The following is an 11,368-nucleotide window of genomic DNA, read 5'->3' as shown; positions in this document are numbered from 1 at the left end:
GTGAGAGAATGCGTGTGTGAGAGAGAGAATGTGTGTGTGTGAGTGAGAGAATGTGTGTGTGTGAGAGAATGCGTGTGTGTGAGAGAGAATGTGTGTGTGTGAGAGAGAATGTGTGTGTGAGAGAGAATGCGTGTGTGAGAGAGAGAATGTGTGTGTGAGAGAGAATGTGTGTCACAGAGAGTGAGAGAATGTGTGTGAGAGAGAGAATGCGCGTGTGCAAGAGAGAGAGAATGCGTGTGTGAGAGAGAGAATGTGTGTGTGAGAGAGAATGCGTGTGTGAGAGAGAGAATGTGTGTGAGAGAGAGAATGCGTGTGTGAGAGAGAGAGAATGTGTGTGTGAGAGAGAATGCGTGCGTGCAAGAGAGAGAGAATGCGTGTGTGAGAGAGAGAGAGAATGCATGTGTGAGAGAGAATGCGTGTGTGAGAGAGAATGCGTGTGTGAGAGAGAATGCGTGTGAGAGAGAGAGAATGCGTGTGTGTGTGAGAGAGAGAGAATGCGTGTTAGAGAGAGAGAGAATGTGTGTGTGAGAGAGAATGCGTGTGTGAGAGAGAATGTGTGTGTGTGTTGTGTGTGTGTGAGAGAATGTGTGAGAGAGAGAATGCGTGTGTGAGAGAGAATGCGTGTGTGAGAGAGAGAATGTGTGTGTGAGAGAGAATGCGTGTGTGGGAGAGAATGCGTGTGAGAGAGAGAGAGAATGTGTGTGAGAGAGTGAATGCATGTGTGCAAGAGAGAATGCGTGTGTGAGAGAGAGAGAATGTGTGTGTGAGCGAGAGAACGTGTGTGAGAGAGAGAGAGAATGTGTGTGAGAGAGAATGTGTGTATGAGAGAGAGAATGTGTTGTGAGAGAGAGAATGTGTGTGTGTGAGAGAGAGAATGTGTGTCAGAGAGAGAGAGAGAGAATGCGTGTGTGCAAGAGAGAGAATGTGTGTGTGAGAGAGAGAGAATGCGTGTATGAGAGAGAGAATGTGTTGTGAGAGAGAGAATGTGTGTGTGTGAGAAAATGCGTGTGTGAGAGAGAGAATGTGTGTGTGAGAGAGAGAATGTGCGTGTGTGAGAGAATGCGTGTGTGAGAGAGAGAATGTGTGTGTGTGTGTGAGAGTGAATGTGTGTGTGAGAGAGAATGCGTGTGTGAGAGAGAGATGTGTGTGAGAGAGAGAATGTGTGTCAGAGAGAGAGAATGCTTGTGTGCAAGAGAGAGAGAATGCGTGTGTGTGTGAGAGAGAATGTGTGTGAGAGAGAGAGAGAGAATGCGTGTGTGCGAGTGAGAGAGAAAATGCGTGTGAGACAGAGAATGTGTGTGTGAGAGAGAATGTGTGTGTGTGAGAGAGAAAATGTGTGTGTGTGAGAGAGAATGTGTGTGTGAGAGAGAATGCGTGTGTGTGAGAGAGAATGTGTGTGTGAGAGAGAGAATGTGTGTGTGAGAGAGAATGTGTTTGTGAGAGAGAATGCGTGTGTGAGAGAGAGAATGCGTGTGTGAGTGAGAGAATGCGTGTGTGAGAGAGAGAATGTGTGTGAGAGAGAATGTGTTGTGAGAGAGAGAATGTGTGTGTGTGAGAGAATGCGTGTGTGAGAGAGAGAATGTGTGTGTGAGAGAGAATGCGTGTGAGAGAGAGAGAATGCATGTGTGTGTGAGAGAGAGAGAATGCGTGTGAGAGAGAGAATGTGTGTGAGAGAGAGAGAGAATGCGTGTCTGAGAGAGAATGCGTGTGAGAGAGAGAGAATGCGTTTGTGTGAGAGACAATGCGCCTGTGAGAGAGAGAGAATGCGTGTGTGAGAGAGAGAGAATGCGTGTGAGAGAGAGAGAATGTGTGTGTGTGTGAGAGAGAATGTGTATGAGAGAGAATGTGTGTGTGAGAGAGAGAGAGAATGTGTGTGTGAGAGAGAGAATGTGTGTGTGAGAGAGAGAATGTATGTGTGTGAGAGAATGCATGTGTGAGAGAGAGAATGTGTGTGTGAGAGAGAATGTGTGTGTGAGAGAGAGAATGTGTGTGTGAGAGAGAGAATGTGTGTGTGAGAGAGAATGTGTGTGTGAGAGAGAGAATGTGTGTGTGAGAGAGAATGCGTGTGTGTGAGAGAGAGAATGTGTGTGTGAGAGAGAATGCGTGTGTGAGAGAGAGAGAATGTGTGTGTGAGAGAATGAGTGTATGAGAGAGAGAAAGTGTTGTGCGAGAGAGAATGTGTGTGTGTGAGAGAATGCGTGTGTGAGAGAGAGAAAGTGTGTGTGTGAGAGAGAGAATGTGTGTGTGAGAGAATGAGTGTATGTGAGAGAGAAAGTGTTGTGCGAGAGAGAATGTGTGTGTGTGAGAGAATGCGTGTGTGAGAGAGAGAATGTGTGTGTGTGAGTGAGAGAATGTGTGTGTGTGAGAGAATGCGTGTGTGTGAGAGAGAATGTGTGTGTGTGAGAGAGAATGTGTGTGTGAGAGAGAATGCGTGTGTGAGAGAGAGAATGTGTGTGTGAGAGAGAATGTGTGTCACAGAGAGTGAGAGAATGTGTGTGTGAGAGAGAATGCGCGTGTGCAAGAGAGAGAGAATGCGTGTGTGAGAGAGAATGTGTGTGTGAGAGAGAATGCGTGTGTGAGAGAGAGAATGTGTGTGAGAGAGAGAATGCGTGTGTGAGAGAGAGAGAATGTGTGTGTGAGAGAGAATGCGTGCGTGCAAGAGAGAGAGAATGCGTGTGTGAGAGAGAGAGAGAATGCATGTGTGAGAGAGAATGCGTGTGTGAGAGAGAATGCGTGTGTGAGAGAGAATGCGTGTGAGAGAGAGAGAATGCGTGTGTGTGTGTGAGAGAGAGAATGCGTGTTAGAGAGAGAGAGAATGTGTGTGTGAGAGAGAATGCGTGTGTGAGAGAGAATGTGTGTGTGTGTTGTGTGTGTGTGAGAGAATGTGTGAGAGAGAGAATGCGTGTGTGAGAGAGAATGCGTGTGTGAGAGAGAGAATGTGTGTGTGAGAGAGAATGCGTGTGTGGGAGAGAATGCGTGTGAGAGAGAGAGAGAATGTGTGTGAGAGAGTGAATGCATGTGTGCAAGAGAGAATGCGTGTGTGAGAGAGAGAGAATGTGTGTGTGAGCGAGAGAACGTGTGTGAGAGGGAGAGAGAATGTGTGTGAGAGAGAATGTGTGTATGGGAGAGAGAATGTGTTGTGAGAGAGAGAATGTGTGTGTGTGAGAGAGAGAATGTGTGTCAGAGAGAGAGAGAGAGAATGCGTGTGTGCAAGAGAGAGAGAATGCGTGTGTGTGAGAGAAAGAGAATGCGTGTGTGCGAGTGAGAGAATGTGTGTGTGAGAGAGAGAGAATGCGTGTATGAGAGAGAGAATGTGTTGTGAGAGAGAGAATGTGTGTGTGTGAGAAAATGCGTGTGTGAGAGAGAGAATGTGTGTGTGAGAGAGAGAACGTGCGTGTGTGAGAGAATGCGTGTGTGAGAGAGAGAATGTGTGTGTGTGTGAGAGTGAATGTGTGTGAGAGGGAGAATGCGTGTGTGAGAGAGAGAATGTGTGTGTGAGAGAGAATGTGTGTGTGAGAGAGAGAGAATGTGTGTGTGAGAGAGAGAATGTGTGTGTGAGAGAGAATGTGTGTGTGAGAGAGAGAATGTGTGTGTGAGAGAGAATGCGTGTGTGAGAGAGAGAGAATGTGTGTGTGAGAGAGAATGCGTGTGTGAGAGAGAGAGAATGTGTGTGAGAGAGAATGCGTGTGTGAGAGAGAGAATGTGTGTGCGAGAGAGAATGTGTGTGTGAGAGAATGCGTGTGTGAGAGATAGAATGTGTGTGTGTGAGTGAGAGAATGTGTGTGTGTGAGAGAATGCGTGTGTGTGAGAGAGAATGTGTGTGTGAGAGAGAGAATGTGTGTGTGAGAGAGAATGTGTTTGTGAGAGAGAATGCGTGTGTGAGAGAGAGAATGCGTGTGTGAGTGAGAGAATGCGTGTGTGAGAGAGAGAATGTGTGTGTGAGAGAGAATGTGTTGTGAGAGAGAGAATGTGTGTGTGTGAGAGAATGCGTGTGTGAGAGAGAGAATGTGTGTGTGAGAGAGAATGCGTGTGAGAGAGAGAGAATGCATGTGTGTGAGAGATAGAGAGAGAATGCGTGTGAGAGAGAGAATGTGTGTGAGAGAGAGAGAGAATGCGTGTGTGAGAGAGAATGCGTGTGAGAGAGAGAGAATGCGTTTGTGTGAGAGACAATGCGCGTGTGTGAGAGAGAGAATGCGTGTGTGTGAGAGAGAGAATGCGTGTGAGAGAGAGAGAATGTGTGTGTGTGTGAGAGAGAATGTGTATGAGAGAGAATGTGTGTGTGAGAGAGAGAGAGGATGTGTGTGAGAGAGAGAGAATGTGTGTGTGAGAGAGAGAATGTATGTGTGTGAGAGAATGCATGTGTGAGAGAGAGAATGTGTGTGTGAGAGAGAATTTGTGTGTGTGAGAGAGAGAATGTGTGTGAGAGAGAGAATGCGTGTGTGAGAGAGAGAGAATGTGTGTGTGAGAGAGAATGCGTGTGTGAGAGAGAGAGAATGTGTGTGTGTGAGAATGAGTGTATGATAGAGAGAAAGTGTTGTGCGAGAGAGAATGTATGTGTGTGAGAGAATGCGTGTGTGAGAGAGAGAAAGTGTGTGTGTGAGAGAGAGAATGAGTGTGTGAGAGAATGAGTGTATGAGAGAGAGAAAGTGTTGTGCGAGAGAGAATGTGTGTGTGTGAGAGAATGCGTGTGTGAGAGAGAGAATGTGTGTGTGTGAGTGAGAGAATGTGTGTGTGTGAGAGAATGCGTGTGTGTGAGAGAGAATGTGTGTGTGTGAGAGAGAATGTGTGTGTGAGAGAGAATGCGTGTGTGAGAGAGAGAATGTGTGTGTGAGAGAGAATGTGTGTCACAGAGAGTGAGAGAATGTGTGTGAGAGAGAGAATGCGCGTGTGCAAGAGAGAGAGAATGCGTGTGTGAGAGAGAGAATGTGTGTGTGAGAGAGAATGCGTGTGTGAGAGAGAGAATGTGTGTGAGAGAGAGAATGCGTGTGTGAGAGAGAGAGAATGTGTGTGTGAGAGAGAATGCGTGCGTGCAAGAGAGAGAGAATGCGTGTGTGAGAGAGAGAGAGAATGCATGTGTGAGAGAGAATGCGTGTGTGAGAGAGAATGCGTGTGTGAGAGAGAATGCGTGTGAGAGAGAGAGAATGCGTGTGTGTGTGAGAGAGAGAGAATGCGTGTTAGAGAGAGAGAGAATGTGTGTGTGAGAGAGAATGCGTGTGTGAGAGAGAATGTGTGTGTGTGTTGTGTGTGTGTGAGAGAATGTGTGAGAGAGAGAATGCGTGTGTGAGAGAGAATGCGTGTGTGAGAGAGAGAATGTGTGTGTGAGAGAGAATGCGTGTGTGGGAGAGAATGCGTGTGAGAGAGAGAGAGAATGTGTGTGAGAGAGTGAATGCATGTGTGCAAGAGAGAATGCGTGTGTGAGAGAGAGAGAATGTGTGTGTGAGCGAGAGAACGTGTGTGAGAGAGAGAGAGAATGTGTGTGAGAGAGAATGTGTGTATGAGAGAGAGAATGTGTTGTGAGAGAGAGAATGTGTGTGTGTGAGAGAGAGAATGTGTGTCAGAGAGAGAGAGAGAGAATGCGTGTGTGCAAGAGAGAGAGAATGCGTGTGTGAGAGAGAAAGAGAATGCGTGTGTGCGAGTGAGAGAATGTGTGTGTGAGAGAGAGAGAATGCGTGTATGAGAGAGAGAATGTGTTGTGAGAGAGAGAATGTGTGTGTGTGAGAAAATGCGTGTGTGAGAGAGAGAATGTGTGTGTGAGAGAGAGAATGTGCGTGTGTGAGAGAATGCGTGTGTGAGAGAGAGAATGTGTGTGTGTGTGTGAGAGTGAATGTGTGTGTGAGAGAGAATGCGTGTGTGAGAGAGAGATGTGTGTGTGAGAGAGAATGTGTGTCAGAGAGAGAGAATGCTTGTGTGCAAGAGAGAGAGAATGCGTGTGTGTGTGAGAGAGAATGTGTGTGTGAGAGAGAGAGAGAATGCGTGTGTGCGAGTGAGAGAGAAAATGCGTGTGAGACAGAGAATGTGTGTGAGAGAGAGAATGTGTGTGTGTGAGAGAGAAAATGTGTGTGTGTGAGAGAGAATGTGTGTGTGAGAGAGAATGCGTGTGTGTGTGAGAGAATGTGTGTGTGAGAGAGAGAATGTGTGTGTGAGAGAGAATGTGTTTGTGAGAGAGAATGCGTGTGTGAGAGAGAGAATGCGTGTGTGAGTGAGAGAATGCGTGTGTGAGAGAGAGAATGTGTGTGAGAGAGAATGTGTTGTGAGAGAGAGAATGTGTGTGTGTGAGAGAATGCGTGTGTGAGAGAGAGAATGTGTGTGTGAGAGAGAATGCGTGTGAGAGAGAGAGAATGCATGCGTGTGAGAGAGAGAGAGAATGCGTGTGAGAGAGAGAATGTGTGTGAGAGAGAGAGAGAATGCGTGTGTGAGAGAGAATGCGTGTGAGAGAGAGAGAATGCGTTTGTGTGAGAGACAATGCGCCTGTGAGAGAGAGAGAATGCGTGTGTGAGAGAGAGAGAATGCGTGTGAGAGAGAGAGAATGTGTGTGTGTGTGAGAGAGAATGTGTATGAGAGAGAATGTGTGTGTGAGAGAGAGAGAGAATGTGTGTGAGAGAGAGAGAATGTGTGTGTGAGAGAGAGAATGTATGTGTGTGAGAGAATGCATGTGTGAGAGAGAGAATGTGTGTGTGAGAGAGAATGTGTGTGTGAGAGAGAGAATGTGTGTGTGAGAGAGAGAATGTGTGTGTGAGAGAGAATGTGTGTGTGAGAGAGAGAATGTGTGTGTGAGAGAGAATGCGTGTGTGAGAGAGAGAGAATGTGTGTGTGAGAGAGAATGCGTGTGTGAGAGAGAGAGAATGTGTGTGTGAGAGAATGAGTGTATGAGAGAGAGAAAGTGTTGTGCGAGAGAGAATGTGTGTGTGTGAGAGAATGCGTGTGTGAGAGAGAGAAAGTGTGTGTGTGAGAGAGAGAATGTGTGTGTGAGAGAATGAGTGTATGTGAGAGAGAAAGTGTTGTGCGAGAGAGAATGTGTGTGTGTGAGAGAATGCGTGTGTGAGAGAGAGAATGTGTGTGTGTGAGTGAGAGAATGTGTGTGTGTGAGAGAATGCGTGTGTGTGAGAGAGAATGTGTGTGTGTGAGAGAGAATGTGTGTGTGAGAGAGAATGCGTGTGTGAGAGAGAGAATGTGTGTGTGAGAGAGAATGTGTGTCACAGAGAGTGAGAGAATGTGTGTGAGAGAGAGAATGCGCGTGTGCAAGAGAGAGAGAATGCGTGTGTGAGAGAGAGAATGTGTGTGTGAGAGAGAATGCGTGTGTGAGAGAGAGAATGTGTGTGAGAGAGAGAATGCGTGTGTGAGAGAGAGAGAATGTGTGTGTGAGAGAGAATGCGTGCGTGCAAGAGGGAGAGAATGCGTGTGTGAGAGAGAGAGAGAATGCATGTGTGAGAGAGAATGCGTGTGTGAGAGAGAATGCGTGTGTGAGAGAGAATGCGTGTGAGAGAGAGAGAATGCGTGTGTGTGTGAGAGAGAGAGAATGCGTGTTAGAGAGAGAGAGAATGTGTGTGTGAGAGAGAATGCGTGTGTGAGAGAGAATGTGTGTGTGTGTTGTGTGTGTGTGAGAGAATGTGTGAGAGAGAGAATGCGTGTGTGAGAGAGAATGCGTGTGTGAGAGAGAGAATGTGTGTGTGAGAGAGAATGCGTGTGTGGGAGAGAATGCGTGTGAGAGAGAGAGAGAATGTGTGTGAGAGAGTGAATGCATGTGTGCAAGAGAGAATGCGTGTGTGAGAGAGAGAGAATGTGTGTGTGAGTGAGAGAACGTGTGTGAGAGGGAGAGAGAATGTGTGTGAGAGAGAATGTGTGTATGAGAGAGAGAATGTGTTGTGAGAGAGAGAATGTGTGTGTGTGAGAGAGAGAATGTGTGTCAGAGAGAGAGAGAGAGAATGCGTGTGTGCAAGAGAGAGAGAATGCGTGTGTGTGAGAGAAAGAGAATGCGTGTGTGCGAGTGAGAGAATGTGTGTGTGAGAGAGAGAGAATGCGTGTATGAGAGAGAGAATGTGTTGTGAGAGAGAGAATGTGTGTGTGTGAGAAAATGCGTGTGTGAGAGAGAGAATGTGTGTGTGAGAGAGAGAATGTGCGTGTGTGAGAGAATGCGTGTGTGAGAGAGAGAATGTGTGTGTGTGTGAGAGTGAATGTGTGTGTGAGAGAGAATGCGTGTGTGAGAGAGAGATGTGTGTGTGAGAGAGAATGTGTGTCAGAGAGAGAGAATGCTTGTGTGCAAGAGAGAGAGAATGCGTGTGTGTGTGAGAGAGAATGTGTGTGAGAGAGAGAGAGAATGCGTGCGTGCGAGTGAGAGAGAAAATGCGTGTGAGACAGAGAATGTGTGTGAGAGAGAGAATGTGTGTGTGTGAGAGAGAAAATGTGTGTGTGTGAGAGAGAATGTGTGTGTGAGAGAGAATGCGTGTGTGAGAGAGAATGCGTGTGTGAGAGAGAATGTGTGTGTGAGAGAGAGAATGTGTGTGAGAGAGAATGCGTGTGCGAGCGAGAATGTGTGTGTGAGAGAGAGTGCGTGTGTGAGAGAGAATGTGTGTGTGAGAGAGAATGCGTGTGTGAGAGAGAGAATGCGTGTGTGAGAGAGAGAATGTGTGTGTGAGAGAGAGAATGTGTTGTGAGAGAGAGAATGTGTGTGTGTGAGAGAATGCGTGTGTGAGAGAGATAATGTGTGTGTGAGAGAGAATGCGTGTGAGAGAGATAGAATGCATGTGTGTGAGAGAGAGAGAGAATGCGTGTGAGAGAGAGAATGTGTGTGTGAGAGAGAGAGAGAATGCGTGTGTGAGAGAGAATGCGTGTGAGAGAGAGAGAATGCGTGTGTGTAAGAGACAATGCGCGTGTGAGAGAGAGAGAATGTGTGTGTGAGAGAGAGAGAATGTGTGTGTGTGAGAGAGAGAATGTGTATGAGAGAGAATGTGTATGTGTGTGAGAGAGAGAGAATGTGTGTGTGAGAGAGAGAGAATGTGTGTGTGAGAGAGAGAATGTATGTGTGTGAGAGAATACATGTGTGAGAGAGAGAATGTGTGTGTGTGAGAGAGAATGTGTGTGTGAGAGAATGCATGTGTGAGAGAGAGAATGTGCGTGAGTGAGAGAGAGAATGTGTTGTGAGAGAGAGAATGTGTGTGTGAGAGAGAGAGAATATGTGTGTGAGAGAGAGAATGTGTGTGTGAGAGAGAATGTGTGTGTGAGAGAGAGAATGTGTGTGTGAGAGATGATGTGTGTGTGAGAGAGAATGTGTGTCAGAGAGAGAGAGAATGTGTGTGAGAGAGAGAATGCGTGTGTGCAAGAGAGAGAGAATGCGTGTGTGAGAGAGAGAGAATGTGTGTGTGAGAGAGAGAGAGAATGCGTGTGTGCGAGTGAGAGAGAGAATGCGTGTGAGACAGAGAATGTGCGTGAGAGAGAGAATGTGTGTATGAGAGAGAGAGAGAATGCGTGTGAGAGAGAGAGAATGCGTGTGTGTGAGAGAATGCGTGTGTGAGAGAATGTGTGTGTGTGAGAAAGAATGTGAGTGAGAGAGAGAATGTGTGTGTGAGAGAGAATGTGTGTGTGAGAGAGAATGCGTGTGTGAGAGAGAGAATGTGTGTGTGAGAGAAAATGTGTGTGTGTGAGATAGAGAGAATATGTGTGAGAGAGAGAATGCATGTGTGCGAGAGAGAATGCGTGTGTGAGAGAGAGAATGTGTGTGTGAGAGAGAATGCGTGTGTGAGAGAGAGAATGTGTGTGTGAGAGAGAGAATGCGTGTGTGAGAGAGAATGCGTGTGTGAGAGAGAATGTGTGTGTGAGAGAGAGAATGTGCGTGTGAGAGAGAATGCATGTGTGAGAGAGAATGCATGTGAGAGAGAGAATGTGTGTGTGAGAGAGAGAATGTGTGTGTGTGAGAGAGAGAGAATGTGTGTGTGTGAGAGAGAGAGAATGTGTGTGAGAGAGTGAATGCATGTGTGCAAGAGAGAGAGAATGCGTGTGTGTGAGAGAGAGAGAATGTGTGTGAGAGAGAGAGAATGTGTGTGTGTGAGAGAATGTGTGTGTGAGAGAGAATGCGTGTGTGTGAGAGAGAATGTGTATGTGAGAGAGAATGTGTGTGTGAGAGAGAGAATGTGTGTGTGAGAGAGAATGCGTGTGTGAGAGAGAGAGAATGTGTGTGTGAGAGAGAATGCGTGTGTGAGAGAGAGAGAATGTGTGTGAGAGAGAATGCGTGTGTGAGAGAGAGAATGTGTGTGCGAGAGAGAATGTGTGTGTGTGAGAGAATGCGTGTGTGAGAGAGAGAATGTGTGTGAGACCGAGAGAGAATGTGTGTGTGAGAGAGAATGCGTGTGTGTGAGAGAGAATGTGTGTGTGAGAGAGAGAATGTGTGTGTGAGAGAGAATGTGTGTGTGAGAGAGAATGCGTGTGTGTGAGAGAGAATGCGTGTGTGAGAGAGAGAATGCGTGTGTGAGAGAGAGAATGCGTGTGTGAGAGAGAGAATGTGTTGTGAGAGAGAGCATGTGTGTGTGTGAGAGAATGCGTGTGTGAGAGAGAGAATGTGTGTGTGAGAGAGAATGCGTGTGAGAGAGAGAGAATGCATGTGTGTGTGAGAGAGAGAGAGAATGCGTGTGAGAGAGAGAATGTGTGTGAGAGAGAGAGAGAATGCGTGTGTGAGAGAGAATGCGTGTGTGAGAGAGAGAATGCGTTTGTGTGAGAGACAATGCGCGTGTGAGAGAGACAGAATGCGTGTGTGAGAGAGAGAGAATGCGTGTGAGAGAGAGAGAATGTGTGTGTGTGAGAGAGAGAATGTGTATGAGAGAGAATGTGTGTGTGAGAGAGAGAGAATGTGTGGGAGAGAGAGAGAGAATGTGTGTGTGAGAGAGAGAATGTATGTGTGTGATTGAATGCATGTGTGTGAGAGACAATGTGTGTGTGAGAGAGAATGTGTGTGTGTGAGAGAGACAATGTGTGTGTGAGAGAGAGAATGTGTGTGTGAGAGAGAATGTGTGTGTGAGAGAGAGAATGTGTGTGTGAGAGAGAATGCGTGTGTGAGAGAGAGAATGTGTGTGTGAGAGAGAATGCGTGTGTGAGAGAGAGAGAATGTGTGTGTGAGAGAGAATGTGTGTGAGAGAGAGAATGTGTGTGTGAGAGAGAGAAAGTGTGTGTGTGAGAGAGAGAATGTGTGTGTGAGAGAATGAGGGTATGAGAGAGAGAAAGTGTTGTGCGAGAGAGAATGTGTGTGTGTGAGAGAATGCGCGTGTGAGAGAGAGAATTAGTGTGTGTGAGTGAGAGAATGTGTGTGTGAGAGAGAATGCGTGTGTGAGAGAGAGAATGTGTGTGTGTGAGAGAGAATGTGTGTGTGAGAGAGAATGCGTGT

The sequence above is a fragment of the Chiloscyllium plagiosum genome, unplaced genomic scaffold (genome assembly GCF_037043375.1).
Source record: "Chiloscyllium plagiosum isolate Xiang-an unplaced genomic scaffold, Cpla_swu_hap1 HiC_scaffold_8, whole genome shotgun sequence".
In the NCBI taxonomy this organism is placed as follows: Eukaryota; Metazoa; Chordata; class Chondrichthyes; order Orectolobiformes; family Hemiscylliidae; genus Chiloscyllium; species Chiloscyllium plagiosum.
Note: the sequence above shows the minus strand (reverse complement) of the source record.